Raw genomic sequence first — 16,461 nt, 5'->3', positions numbered from 1 at the left:
AAAGGGTTGTCTGAGTTATATAAAAACTTGGACAACCTCAGTAAATGGACTAAAGTAACAAATGAATGTTCACCCCTATTTTTCCCTGTTTCTTTGAGTGGTGCACTCAAGTCCGCCTGCTGTATGATGTAATCTTCTTGGCTGCATTTGTGGTGTTCCATGCATGGGTCACAGCTGCAGTCAATCGCACATACATAGGGCCTCTCAGGCCAGTGATTAGCTGCAGCGTTGACCTGTGTGCACAGAACGTGTCACGGTGGGGACTAGTGAGATTCTGAGCTACTCAAACTACTGTCCCTATCTACTCGTAGGATCTATCCTAAATAACGATCCACAACTGGTAGACCATGGATCAGCAACCTTCGGCACTCCAGCTGTTGTGAAACTACAACTCCTAGCATGCTCTTTCCACTCATGTGGAAGTTTAGAGAACAGCCAAGCAAGTGTGCATGATGGGAGATATAGTTTCACAACACTTGGAGTGCCGGAGGTTGCTGACACCTGTAGTAGACGATCCTTCTTGACTAAGTTCTGGGTCCTACACAGGAAGGGTAGGCAGGAGACAAAAATAATAAACTAGTGACAGTTTACCAAAACCAAATAGTCCCAAAGCATAAACAGACAAGTTTTTATTTACATTATTTACATTTTTAATTACAGGCAATTACAAAAGTATTCAGATTTGGGTGCTGGTTTGAAAACTGCAGAATATTTTTTTGTGGGACAACCTATTTAATGTAAAAATTTATATTTTTGTTTCATCCATCTATAAAATATTCTTCCAGTAGCAGTAAGAATTTCATGCCCTCTTCCCATCATATTTAACCGCTTAAGGACCCAGCCAATAATTATTATTATTTTTTTTTTCATTTTTGTGTTCTCCCTGGCTTCTGTGAGCTATAACTTTTTAACTTCTCTGTTTACATATCCAGTTGAGGGTTTGCTTTTTGTAGGACAAGTATTTTTTTAATGCCACCATTGCATTTGCCATATCATGTATTAGGAAATGTAAAACAAATTATTTGTGGGATGAAATTGAAAAAATGCAATTCTGCCATTTTATGAGGTTTTGTTTTTTACAGCGTTCACTGTGCACTACTAATGACATGGCAATTGTATTCTGTGGGTCAGTTATACAAAATGTATAAACTTTTTTTTTTATACTTTCAAAAAATAAAAACCTGAAAAAATGTTTCTTTGTATCACTAGAAAAAATGTATTTCTTTTTACAGAGTTGTGTGAGGAGTGAGCTAAAGGTACCCATATATTTCACCTCAGGGTCTCCGAACAGAAGACAGAGGGAGCCTTTTCCCTCAGATTAACATCTTAGATGCTGAGGTCACTATTGACTGTGGCATTGGAAGGGTTAAATGACAGAAATCTGAGTTATCTCTGATCCTGGTAATTGTAGCCAGGTATCAGCTGTATTACACAGTGAGCACTTGCAACGTATGGAGTGGGCTCAGCTCCTGAGCCTTTTTCATACATAGATCACACACCTCGAACATACAAGCATGTCGTGAACTGCTTGTGTGTTTGTGAACTTTATTGGACATCAATCACATACAAATGCAGACAATATAAATTATGTTATTATTTGTTCATGCTTGTCATTAACAGTATAGAATAAAAAAATGCACAAACATACACACATGTATATATAAAAATTGAATGTCTATAAAACTGCAGTCTAAATGATTCAGGTAAACCAATTAAGATTTGTTAACAATCTGTTTTCTGTCGTATCGGAATATTAATTTTTGAGAATATTTATAATAATTAGAAATGCTGTTAAAATCATGTAAATGTGAAAGCAAATTAAGTACATATTAATTATATCTGCAATCCTAGGTAAAGGTTTAACCAATGCCAATTAAGTGTATCAACCATACGTTATGCCCTCTTGAAATATTGGAGATATGCTGTTGTCAACACTTGTATAAAACCTTTCCAACACTTAAACACAGAGAAGGGTGTGATATCCTGCCCTTGTTGCCTTGTGCTAATTAATCACTTTGGTATTTAGGACCATTGAAGCAGACGAATAAATGAAGGATAATTAGTGTATCTTTGTTCCAGTCTCAGATTTACACACCAGGCGCTCTCTTCCAGTAGGAACAGTTTGGGGAAAGCAAGCCATTAGTATGTGTATCGCTTTGCTTCTGTTAACCAATTACTTCAGGGATTAGGAAAAATCAAATTAACAGACATGTAATTAGGGATAGGATGCACTCTAGCATGGAGAACTCTCATCTTGGATATTAACTTAAAAATGAAATCCATATTTAGATATTATAGTTAGTAAAGCTAATACCTACGCAAGAAATCGGCCCATATTTTTGCTTTATGAATCAACAATAAAAATAACTTTAGCGTAAGATCTAGCGACTCTAGATTTTATCCTGTTCTGATTAAAACACTTTGAACAGGGCAGTACCAAAAGCATAACTTGGAATTTAAGAGATTGACCATCCTAACTTGTGATGTTCCTAGTAGACTTTTTTCAACCAAAACAGGTGTAGATATCCTTCATAGCAGAGCTCAGGGCAGGGTCATAGCTAAAAGTGACTTGGCCCCACAGCAAACTTTTAGACGCTCCCCTTCACCCTCCCCCCCCCCCCCCGACGGTATGTCTCAGAGGGCATACGGTCGTGTACATGGGCTCTTTTTAATTTTATTTTTTGGTGTATGTGTATGTTAGGTAGGGGGTAGGGGAGGGGGATTTGGTCACCAAAATCGTGTTTTTAGTATTTTTATATTTTAATCATGAAAATGTATTTTTTTTTTAAATCTTTATTTATCTTTATATAAAACATTGGGAAGGGAGGTGATTTGATCTTTCATCCCAATCTCTGCCAGCCTCCTGTCTATAGCTTTCAGTACATGGCAGCCTCTGCTTTCTGCCCTATCTTCCGGCATGTACTAGTGCTTATTATGGCACATATAAGTGCACACTTGATGCCAGCCCAGGGCCATCCTTGCATCACATGTGCATATAAAAAAGTGCCAAAATAAGCAGTAGTAGATGGCAGAACAGCGAGCAGAGAGGGGAGGCTGCCATGTACTGCATGCTTTATTACCGAAGACTGGCATAGGAAGGAGTGGGTAGAGGCTGGGATGGCTACCCGGGAGATAGTCATCCCAGCTTCTGCCCACTTCTTGTGCCAGCCTTCTATTTTGTACTATAGCAGAGATGCATATAATATAGGAGGCTGTGGAAGCTACACTGCCTGCAACCTGCTGTACCTGGCCTGCTTTCCTCTACTCTCCCATTCTTACACATAGTCCAGAACTCCAAAGTCTCTTCTTATCCAACCTGCCCTAATCCACCCATGCCCACTGCCATTCCTCCTCCTACTTTGGCTGCAGGAAAGGGCCAGGGGGGCGCGGGCCAGGGGGTCGCAGGCCAGGGGGATACAGGCAAGAGCCAGGGGGCGCAGGCAGTAGCCAGGGGGGCGCAGGCAGCGGGCACATACATGAAAAGCTGAGAGATGTGCGCTGCTGTGTGACTGACGTGCTGCATCTTTTGACTGCCACGCTGCTTTTCCTTCTTCTTTAACCCTTGCAAAGCAGCTTTCGGCGCTGACTGCGGCATGTGCAGTATCCTTTCAATGAGCATCGTGGTTGCCTTACATGTCAGCCTATGAGATCCAGCCCCCTGGATCTCACAGGCAAACAGGCTGAAGGGTATTACACTGTGTAATACACTTACAAGGAATGCATTACAATAAACATATATTGCAATGCATTGTACAGGGGATCAGACCCCCAAAAGTTAAAGTCCCAGAGTGGGACAAACAAAAAGTAAAAAAAAGTAAAAAAAAAAAAAAGTTTTACATAATAAAAAATTAAAAGTTTAAAGTAAAAAAAAAAATGTGTCCTGTTCCCAAAATTAAGTTAAAACAATGGTAAAAAATAGGGAAGACATATTGGTATTGGACATCCATATCGACCGGCTCTATAAAAATATCACATGATTCACCACGTCAGGTGAATGACATAAAAAAATAATAAAAACAGTGCCAAAACAGACATCTTCTGGTAACCTTGCCTCACAAAAAGTGTACTACCAAGCGATCAAAAAGGAGTATGTAGCCAAAAATGGTACCAATCAAAAAATGAAACCCTACCTAAGACAATCGCCAGCAAAGTAAAAAAAAAAAATATGGCTCTCAGAACATCACAACACAAAAACAAGATTTTATCTTATTCAAAAATGCTTTCATTGTAAAAAACTTAACAAAAATAAAAATGATAGATATATTATGTATTGCTGCATCCATAACAACCTGCTCTATAAAAATATCACATTATATTCCCCGCAGGTGAATGCTTTAAAAGAAAAAAAAAACTACGCCAAGACAGCCATTTTTTGTTACCTTGCCTCACAAAAAGTGTAATACCAAGTGATCAAAAAGTCAAATGTACCCCAAAATGGTACCAATAAAACTGTCTTCTCATCCCGCAAAAATGAGACCCTACTTAAGGCAATCACCACAAAAATAAAATAAAAAATGGCTCGTAGAACATGGCAACACAAAAACAAGATTGCATGCTATTCAAAAATGATTTCACTGTATAAAACTTAACAAAAATGATAAACATATTGGGTATCGCTGTATCCATAACAAGCTGCACAAATATCACAAAATATACCATGTCAGGTGAATGCTGTAAAAAACTATATAGATAAAAAGCCAGAACAGTCATTTTTGTCACCTGGCCTTACAAAATGCATAATATTGAGAGATAAAAAAGTTATATATACCCCAAAATGGGACCGATGAAAAGGTCACCTCATCCCGCAGAAAATGACCCCTCATATAAGATAATCACTAAAAAAATAAAAAAACAATGGAAAGCCAATCTATCAAAATCTGCAGTGCAAAAGCGAAATGGCGCTCCTTCCTTTCTGAGTCCTGCCATGTGCTCCCACATTAGTTTGCCACCACATATGGGTAGGGATGAGCGAACTCGAACTGTATAGTTCGGGTTCGTACCGAATTTTGGGGTGTCCGTGACACGGACCCGAACCCGGACATTTTCGTAAAAGTCCGGGTTCGGGTTCGGTGTTCGTCGCTTTCTTCGCGCTTTTGTGACGCTTTCTTGGCGCTTTTTGAAAGGCTGCAAAGCAGCCAATCAACAAGCGTCATACTACTTGCCCCAAGAGGCCATCACAGCCATGCCTACTATTGGCATGGCTGTGATTGGCCAGAGCACCATGTGACCCAGCCTCTATTTAAGCTGGAGTCACATAGCGCCGCCCGTCACTCTGCTCTGATTAGCGTAGGGAGAGGTTGCGGCTGCGACAGTAGGGCGAGATTAGGCAGATTAACTCCTCCAAAGGACTTGATTAACTGATCGATCTGCAGCTGTGGATCATTGAGCTGCTGATCCTCAATTGCTCACTGTTTTTAGGCTGCACAGACCGTTTGTCAGTCTCATTTTTCTGGGGTGATCGGCGGCCATTTTGTGTCTTGTGGTGCGCCAGCACAAGCTGCGACCAAGTGCATTTAACCCTCAATGGTGTGGTTGTTTTTTGGCTAAAGCCTACATCAGGGTGAAGCTGTCACACCAAGTGCATTTAACCAGCAATAGTCTGTTCATTTTTTGGCCATATACAAAATCAGGGGCAAGCTGCGCCTGTCACCAAGTGCATTTAACCCTCAATGGTGTGGTTGTTTTTTGGCTAAAGCCTACATCAGGGTGAAGCTGTCACACCAAGTGCATTTAACCAGCAATAGTCTGTTCATTTTTTGGCCATATACAAAATCAGGGGCAAGCTGCGCCTGTCACCAAGTGCATTTAACCCTCAATGGTGTGGTTGTTTTTTGGCTAAAGCCTACATCAGGGTGAAGCTGTCACACCAAGTGCATTTAACCAGCAATAGTCTGTTCATTTTTTGGCCATATACAAAATCAGGGGCAAGCTGCGCCTGTCACCAAGTGCATTTAACCCTCAATGGTGTGGTTGTTTTTTGGCTAAAGCCTACATCAGGGTGAAGCTGTCACACCAAGTGCATTTAACCAGCAATAGTCTGTTCATTTTTTGGCCATATCCCAGTCTAATTCTGTCACTAAATCCATACCGGTCACCCAGCGCCTAAATACTAGGCCTCAAATTTATATCCAGCTAAATCTGTCCCTAGTGCTGTAGCTGGGCGAGTTATTTAGTGTCCGTTCAAGCACATTTCTTGTTCTGGGTTGAAATACAATTCCCAATTTAGCAATTTCATAATTTAGTGGTTCCTGCTATATCAGAGCTCTTTGAAATCTATCCCAAAAAGGGTATATAATATTGAAGGTGCACATAGGGTCATTCAGAGTAACTTCACACACACCCGCTACTGTGTATTTCCAAGTCTAATTCTGTCACTAAATCCATACCGGTGACCCAGCGCCTAAATACTAGGCCTCAAATTTAATTCCCTCTAAATCTCTCGTTACCCACCGCTGTACTGTTGTTGCTGGGCAAGATATTTAGTGTCCGTCAAAGCACATTTTTGTTCTGGGTTGAAGTACAATTCCCAATTTAGCAATTTCATAATTTAGTGGTTTCTGCTATATCAGAGCTATTTGAAATCTATCCCAAAAAGGGTATATAATATTGAAGGTGCACATAGGGTCATTCAGAATAACTTCACACACACCCGCTACTGTGTATTTCCAAGTCTAATTCTGTCACTAAACCCATACCTGTCACCCAGCGCCTAAATACTAGGCCTCAAATTTAAATCCCTCTAAATCTCTCGTTACCGTTGTCCTGTTGTAGCTGGGAAAGTTATTTAGTGCCCGTCAAAGCACATTTTTTGTTCTGGGTTGAAGTACAATTCCCAATTTAGCAATTTCATAATTTAGTGGTTCCTGCTATATCAGAGCTATTTGAAATCTATCCCAAAAAGGGTATATAATATTGAAGGTGCACATAGGGTCATTCAGAATAACTTCACACACACCCGCTACTGTGTATTTCCAAGTCTAATTCTGTCACTAAATCCATACCGGTGACCCAGCGCCTAAATACTAGGCCTCAAATTTAATTCCCTCTAAATCTCTCGTTACCCACCGCTGTACTGTTGTTGCTGGGCAAGATATTTAGTGTCCGTCAAAGCACATTTTTTGTTCTGGGTTGAAGTACAATTCCCAATTTAGCAATTTCATAATTTAGTGGTTTCTGCTATATCAGAGCTATTTGAAATCTATCCCTAAAAGGGTATATAATATTGAAGGTGCACATAGGGTCATTCAGAATAACTTCACACACACCCGCTACTGTGTATTTCCAAGTCTAATTCTGTCACTAAACCCATACCTGTCACCCAGCGCCTAAATACTAGGCCTCAAATTTATATCCAGCTAAATCTGTCCCTAGTGCTGTAGCTGGGCGAGTTATTTAGTGTCCGTTCAAGCACATTTCTTGTTCTGGGTTGAAATACAATTCCCAATTTAGCAATTTCATAATTTAGTGGTTCCTGCTATATCAGAGCTCTTTGAAATCTATCCCAAAAAGGGTATATAATATTGAAGGTGCACATAGGGTCATTCAGAGTAACTTCACACACACCCGCTACTGTGTATTTCCAAGTCTAATTCTGTCACTAAATCCATACCGGTGACCCAGCGCCTAAATACTAGGCCTCAAATTTAATTCCCTCTAAATCTCTCGTTACCCACCGCTGTACTGTTGTTGCTGGGCAAGATATTTAGTGTCCGTCAAAGCACATTTTTTGTTCTGGGTTGAAGTACAATTCCCAATTTAGCAATTTCATAATTTAGTGGTTTCTGCTATATCAGAGCTATTTGAAATCTATCCCAAAAAGGGTATATAATATTGAAGGTGCACATAGGGTCATTCAGAATAACTTCACACACACCCGCTACTGTGTATTTCCAAGTCTAATTCTGTCACTAAACCCATACCTGTCACCCAGCGCCTAAATACTAGGCCTCAAATTTAAATCCCTCTAAATCTCTCGTTACCCCGTTGTCCTGTTGTAGCTGGGAAAGTTATTTAGTGCCCGTCAAAGCACATTTTTTGTTCTGGGTTGAAGTACAATTCCCAATTTAGCAATTTCATAATTTAGTGGTTCCTGCTATATCAGAGCTATTTGAAATCTATCCCAAAAGGGTATATAATATTGAAGGTGCACATAGGGTCATTCAGAATAACTTCACACACACCCGCTACTGTGTATTTCCAAGTCTAATTCTGTCACTAAATCCATACCGGTGACCCAGCGCCTAAATACTAGGCCTCAAATTTAATTCCCTCTAAATCTCTCGTTACCCACCGGTGTACTGTTGTTGCTGGGCAAGATATTTAGTGTCCGTCAAAGCACATTTTTTGTTCTGGGTTGAAGTACAATTCCCAATTTAGCAATTTCATAATTTAGTGGTTTCTGCTATATCAGAGCTATTTGAAATCTATCCCTAAAAGGGTATATAATATTGAAGGTGCACATAGGGTCATTCAGAATAACTTCACACACACCCGCTACTGTGTATTTCCAAGTCTAATTCTGTCACTAAACCCATACCTGTCACCCAGCGCCTAAATACTAGGCCTCAAATTTAAATCCCTCTAAATCTCTCGTTACCGTTGTCCTGTTGTAGCTGGGAAAGTTATTTAGTGCCCGTCAAAGCACATTTTTTGTTCTGGGTTGAAGTACAATTCCCAATTTAGCAATTTCATAATTTAGTGGTTCCTGCTATATCAGAGCTATTTGAAATCTATCCCAAAAAGGGTATATAATATTGAAGGTGCACATAGGGTCATTCAGATTAACTTCACACACACGCTTCTGTGCATTTCCAAGTCTAATTCTGTCACTAAATCCATACCGGTGACCCAGCGCCTAAATACTAGGCCTCAAATTTAATTCCCTCTAAATCTCTCGTTACCCACCGCTGTACTGTTGTTGCTGGGCAAGATATTTAGTGTCCGTCAAAGCACATTTTTTGTTCTGGGTTGAAGTACAATTCCCAATTTAGCAATTTCATAATTTAGTGGTTTCTGCTATATCAGAGCTATTTGAAATCTATCCCTAAAAGGGTATATAATATTGAAGGTGCACATAGGGTCATTCAGAATAACTTCACACACACCCGCTACTGTGTATTTCCAAGTCTAATTCTGTCACTAAATCCATACCGGTGACCCAGCGCCTAAATACTAGGCCTCAAATTTAATTCCCTCTAAATCTCTCGTTACCCACCGGTGTACTGTTGTTGCTGGGCAAGATATTTAGTGTCCGTCAAAGCACATTTTTTGTTCTGGGTTGAAGTACAATTCCCAATTTAGCAATTTCATAATTTAGTGGTTTCTGCTATATCAGAGCTATTTGAAATCTATCCCTAAAAGGGTATATAATATTGAAGGTGCACATAGGGTCATTCAGAATAACTTCACACACACCCGCTACTGTGTATTTCCAAGTCTAATTCTGTCACTAAACCCATACCTGTCACCCAGCGCCTAAATACTAGGCCTCAAATTTAAATCCCTCTAAATCTCTCGTTACCGTTGTCCTGTTGTAGCTGGGAAAGTTATTTAGTGCCCGTCAAAGCACATTTTTTGTTCTGGGTTGAAGTACAATTCCCAATTTAGCAATTTCATAATTTAGTGGTTCCTGCTATATCAGAGCTATTTGAAATCTATCCCAAAAAGGGTATATAATATTGAAGGTGCACATTGGGTCATTCAGAATAACTTCACACACACGCTTCTGTGCATTTCCAAGTCTAATTCTGTCACTAAATCCATACCGGTGACCCAGCGCCTAAATACTAGGCCTCAAATTTAATTCCCTCTAAATCTCTCGTTACCCACCGCTGTACTGTTGTTGCTGGGCAAGATATTTAGTGTCCGTCAAAGCACATTTTTTGTTCTGGGTTGAAGTACAATTCCCAATTTAGCAATTTCATAATTTAGTGGTTTCTGCTATATCAGAGCTATTTGAAATCTATCCCTAAAAGGGTATATAATATTGAAGGTGCACATAGGGTCATTCAGAATAACTTCACACACACCCGCTACTGTGTATTTCCAAGTCTAATTCTGTCACTAAATCCATACCGGTGACCCAGCGCCTAAATACTAGGCCTCAAATTTAATTCCCTCTAAATCTCTCGTTACCCACCGCTGTACTGTTGTTGCTGGGCAAGATATTTAGTGTCCGTCAAAGCACATTTTTTGTTCTGGGTTGAAGTACAATTCCCAATTTAGCAATTTCATAATTTAGTGGTTTCTGCTATATCAGAGCTATTTGAAATCTATCCCTAAAAGGGTATATAATATTCAAGGTGCACATTGGGTCATTCAGAATAACTTCACACACACACGCTTCTGTGCATTTCCAAGTCTAATTCTGTCACTAAATCCATACCGGTCACCCAGCGCCTAAATACTAGGCCTCAAATTATATCCCGCTGAATTTGAATACAATACATTGGGCCAAATAATATATTTGTTGTTGTGGTGAACCATAACAATGAGAAAAAACATCTAGTAAGGGACGCGGACGTGGACATGGTCGTGGTGGTGTTAGTGGACCCTCTGGTGCTGGGAGAGGACGTGGCCGTTCTGCCACATCCACACGTCCTAGTGTACCAACTACCTCAGGTCCCAGTAGCCGCCAGAATTTACAGCGATATATGGTGGGGCCCAATGCCGTTCTAAGGATGGTAAGGCCTGAGCAGGTACAGGCATTAGTCAATTGGGTGGCCGACAGTGGATCCAGCACGTTCACATTATCTCCCACCCAGTCTTCTGCAGAAAGCGCACAGATGGCGCCTGAAAACCAACCCCATCAGTCTGTCACATCACCCCCATGCATACCAGGGAAACTGTCTCAGCCTCAAGTTATGCAGCAGTCTCTTATGCTGTTTGAAGACTCCGCTGGCAGGGTTTCCCAAGGGCATCCACCTAGCCCTTCCCCAGCGGTGAAAGACATAGAATGCACTGACGCACAACCACTTATGTTTCCTGATGATGAGGACATGGGAATACCACCTCAGCATGTCTCTGATGATGACGAAACACAGGTGCCAACTGCTGCGTCTTTCTGCAGTGTGCAGACTGAACAGGAGGTCAGGGATCAAGACTGGGTGGAAGACGATGCAGGGGACGATGAGGTCCTAGACCCCACATGGAATGAAGGTCGTGCCACTGACTTTCACAGTTCGGAGGAAGAGGCAGTGGTGAGACCGAGCCAACAGCGTAGCAAAAGAGGGAGCAGTGGGCAAAAGCAGAACACCCGCCGCCAAGAGACTCCGCCTGCTACTGACCGCCGCCATCTGGGACCGAGCACCCCAAAGGCAGCTTCAAGGAGTTCCCTGGCATGGCACTTCTTCAAACAATGTGCTGACGACAAGACCCGAGTGGTTTGCACGCTGTGCCATCAGAGCCTGAAGCGAGGCATTAACGTTCTGAACCTGAGCACAACCTGCATGACCAGGCACCTGCATGCAAAGCATGAACTGCAGTGGAGTAAACACCTTAAAACCAAGGAAGTCACTCAGGCTCCCCCTGCTACCTCTTCTGCTGCTGCCGCCTCGGCCTATTCTGCTGCTGCCGCCTCGGCCTCTTCCTCCGCCTCTGGAGGAACGTTGGCACCTGCCGCCCAGCAAACAGGGGATGTACCACCAACACCACCACCACCACCACCTCCGTCACCAAGCGTCTCAACCATGTCACACGCCAGCGTTCAGCTCTCCATCTCACAAACATTTGATAGAAAGCGTAAATTCCCACCTAGCCACCCTCGATCCCTGGCCCTGAATGCCAGCATTTCTAAACTACTGGCCTATGAAATGCTGTCATTTAGGCTGGTGGACACAGACAGCTTCAAACAGCTCATGTCGCTTGCTGTCCCACAGTATGTTGTTCCCAGCCGGCACTACTTCTCCAAGAGAGCCGTGCCTTCCCTGCACAACCAAGTATCCCATAAAATCAAGTGTGCACTGCGCAACGCCATCTGTAGCAAGGTCCACCTAACCACAGATACGTGGACCAGTAAGCACGGCCAGGGACGCTATATCTCCCTAACTGCACACTGGGTAAATGTAGTGGCAGCTGGGCCCCAGGCGGAGAGCTGTTTGGCGCACGTCCTTCCGCCGCCAAGGATCGCAGGGCAACATTCTTTGCCTCCTGTTGCCACCTCCTCCTTCTCGGCTTCCTCCTCCTCTTCTTCCACCTGCTCATCCAGTCAGCCACACACCTTCACCACCAACTTCAGCACAGCCCGGGGTAAACGTCAGCAGGCCATTCTGAAACTCATATGTTTGGGGGACAGGCCCCACACCGCACAGGAGTTGTGGCGGGGTATAGAACAACAGACCGACGAGTGGTTGCTGCCGGTGAGCCTCAAGCCCGGCCTGGTGGTGTGTGATAATGGGCGAAATCTCGTTGCAGCTCTGGGACTAGCCAATTTGACGCACATCCCTTGCTTGGCGCATGTGCTGAATTTGGTGGTGCAGAAGTTCATTCACAACTACCCCGACATGTCAGAGCTGCTGCATAAAGTGCGGGCCGTCTGTTCGCGCTTCCGGCGTTCACATCCTGCTGCTGCTCGCCTGTCTGCGCTACAGCGTAACTTCGGCCTTCCCGCTCACCGCCTCATATGCGACGTGCCCACCAGGTGGAACTCCACCTTGCACATGCTGGACAGACTGTGCGAGCAGCAGCAGGCCATAGTGGAGTTTCAGCTGCAGCACGCACGGGTCAGTCGCACTACAGAACAGCACCACTTCACCACCAATGACTGGGCCTCCATGCGAGACCTGTGTGCCCTGTTGCGCTGTTTCGAGTACTCCACCAACATGGCCAGTGGCGATGACACCGTTATCAGCGTTACAATACCACTTCTATGTCTCCTTGAGAAAACACTTAGGGCGATGATGGAAGAGGAGGTGGCCCAGGAGGAGGAGGAGGAGGAGGAGGAAGAGGGGTCATTTTTAGCACTTTCAGGCCAGTCTCTTCGAAGTGACTCAGAGGGAGGTTTTTGGCAACAGCAGAGGCCAGGTACAAATGTGGCCAGCCAGGGCCCACTACTGGAGGACGAGGAGGACGAGGATGAGGAGGAGGTGGAGGAGGATGAGGATGAAGCATGGTCACAGCGGGGTGGCACCCAACGCAGCTCGGGTCCATCACTGGTGCGTGGCTGGGGGGAAAGGCAGGACGATGACGATACGCCTCCCACAGAGGACAGCTTGTCCTTATCCCTGGGCAGCCTGGCACACATGAGCGACTACATGCTGCAGTGCCTGCGCAACGACAGCAGAGTTGCCCACATTTTAACCTGTGCGGACTACTGGGTTGCCACCCTGCTGGATCCACGCTACAAAGACAATGTGCCCACCTTACTTCCTGCACTGGAGCGTGATAGGAAGATGCGCGAGTACAAGCGCACGTTGGTAGACACGCTACTGAGAGCATTCCCAAATGTCACAGGGGAACAAGTGGAAGCCCAAGGCCAAGGCAGAGGAGGAGCAAGAGGTCGCCAAGGCAGCTGTGTCACGGCCAGCTCCTCTGAGGGCAGGGTTAGCATGGCAGAGATGTGGAAAACTTTTGTCAACACGCCACAGCTAACTGCACCACCACCTGATACGCAACGTGTTAGCAGGAGGCAACATTTCACTAACATGGTGGAACAGTACGTGTGCACACCCCTCCACGTACTGACTGATGGTTCGGCCCCATTCAACTTCTGGGTCTCTAAATTGTCCACGTGGCCAGAGCTAGCCTTTTATGCCTTGGAGGTGCTGGCCTGCCCGGCAGCCAGCGTTTTGTCTGAACGTGTATTCAGCACGGCAGGGGGCGTCATTACAGACAAACGCAGCCGCCTGTCTACAGCCAATGTGGACAAGCTGACGTTCATAAAAATGAACCAGGCATGGATCCCACAGGACCTGTCCGTCCCTTGTCCAGATTAGACATTAACTACCTCCCCATAACCATATATTATTGGACTCCAGGGCACTTCCTCATTCAATCCTATTTTTATTTTCATTTTACCATTATATTGCGAGGCTACCCAAAGTTGAATGAACCTCTCCTCTGCCTGTGTGCTAGGCCTAAATATATGCCAATGGACTGTTGCAGTGGTGGGTGACGTGAAGCCTCATTCTCTGCTATGACATGCAGACTGATTCTCTGCTGACATGAAGCCAGATCCTCTGTTACGGGAGCTCTCTCCTCTGCCTGGGTGCTGGGCCTAAATTTATGACAATTGACTGTTGCAGTGGTGGGTGACGTGAAGCCTGATTCTCTGCTATGATATGAAGACTGATTCTCTGCTGACATGAAGCCAGATTGTCTGTTACGGGACCTTTCTCCTCTGCCTGGGTTCTGGGCCTAAATTTATGAAAATTGACTGTTGCAGTGGTGGGTGACGTGAAGCCTGATTCTCTGCTATGATATGAAGACTGATTCTCTGCTGACATGAAGCCAGATTGTCTGTTACGGGACCTTTCTCCTCTGCCTGGGTTCTGGGCCTAAATTTATGACAATGGACTGTTGCAGTGGTGGCTGACGTGAAGCCTGATTCTCTGCTATGACATGCAGACTGATTCTCTGCTGTCATGAAGCCAGATTGTCTGTTACGGGACCTCTCTGCTCTGCCTGTGTGCTAGGCCTAAATATATGCCAATGGACTGTTGCAGTGGTGGCTGACGTGAAGCCTCATTCTCTGCTATGACATGCAGACTAATTCTCTGCTGACATGAAGCCAGATTGTCTGTTACGGGACCTCTCTCCTCTGCCTGGGTGCTGGGCCTAAATTTATGACAATGGACTGTTGCAGTGGTGGCTGACGTGAAGCCTGATTCTCTGCTATGACATGCAGACTAATTCTCTGCTGACATGAAGCCAGATTGTCTGTTACGGGACCTCTCTCCTCTGCCTGGGTGCTGGGCCTAAATATATGCCAATGGACTGTTGCAGTGGTGGCTGACGTGAAGCCTCATTCTCTGCTATGACATGCAGACTAATTCTCTGCTGTCATGAAGCCAGATTGTCTGTTACGGGACCTCTCTGCTCTGCCTGTGTGCTAGGCCTAAATATATGCCAATGGACTGTTGCAGTGGTGGGTGACGTGAAGCCTCATTCTCTGCTATGACATGCAGACTGATTCTCTGCTGACATGAAGCCAGATTGTCTGTTACGGGACCTCTCTGCTCTGCCTGTGTGCTAGGCCTAAATATATGCCAATGGACTGTTGCAGTGGTGGGTGACGTGAAGCCTCATTCTCTGCTATGACATGCAGACTGATTCTCTGCTGACATGAAGCCAGATTGTCTGTTACGGGACCTCTCTGCTCTGCCTGTGTGCTAGGCCTAAATATATGCCAATGGACTGTTGCAGTGGTGGGTGACGTGAAGCCTCATTCTCTGCTATGACATGCAGACTGATTCTCTGCTGACATGAAGCCAGATTGTCTGTTACGGGACCTCTCTGCTCTGCCTGTGTGCTAGGCCTAAATATATGCCAATGGACTGTTGCAGTGGTGGGTGACGTGAAGCCTCATTCTCTGCTATGACATGCAGACTGATTCTCTGCTGACATGAAGCCAGATCCTCTGTTACGGGAGCTCTCTCCTCTGCCTGGGTGCTGGGCCTAAATTTATGACAATTGACTGTTGCAGTGGTGGGTGACGTGAAGCCTGATTCTCTGCTATGATATGAAGACTGATTCTCTGCTGACATGAAGCCAGATTGTCTGTTACGGGACCTTTCTCCTCTGCCTGGGTTCTGGGCCTAAATTTATGAAAATTGACTCTTACAGTGGTGGGTGACGTGAAGCCTGATTCTCTGCTATGATATGAAGACTGATTCTCTGCTGACATGAAGCCAGATTCTCTGTTACGGGACCTCTCTCCTCTGCCTGGGTGCTGGGTAGTGTTGAGCGCGAATATTCGAAAAGCAAATTTTTTCGCGAATATCGCAACTTCGCGATTTCGCGAATATTTCGAATATAGTGCTATATATTCGTAAAAACGAATATTCGTTTTTTGTTTCCCCCCCCCCCCCCCACAAAATTACAGTACACATATAATTGATTGTTTCCCAAAGGTCCAACAGCTCAGATCTTACTCACATTGCCTAGAAAGTGATTGAGGCGCGAATCTTCGTAAGGCGATTTTATTAGCGCACATGCGAATATCGGCACGTCCCAGAACAGAGGCAAAGGGCTTTGCATTCATACATTAGTGAATTGAGTTGCGAATCTTCGTAAGGCGATTTTATTAGCGCACATGCGAATATCTACACTTGTCCCAGAACAGAGGCAAAGGGCTTTGCATTCATACATTAGTGATTGAATTGAGCTGCGAATCTTCGTAAGGCGATTTTATTAGCGCACATGCGAATATCGGCACGTCCCAGAACAGAGGCAAAGGGCTTTGCATTCATACATTAGTGAATTGAGTTGCGAATCTTCGTAAGGCGATTTTATTAGCGCACATGC

This window comes from Bufo gargarizans, chromosome 4, assembly GCF_014858855.1.
Source record: "Bufo gargarizans isolate SCDJY-AF-19 chromosome 4, ASM1485885v1, whole genome shotgun sequence".
Lineage (NCBI taxonomy): Eukaryota > Metazoa > Chordata > Amphibia > Anura > Bufonidae > Bufo > Bufo gargarizans.
The sequence above is the reverse complement of the archived record's forward strand: the minus strand, read 5'-3'. Positions refer to the sequence as shown.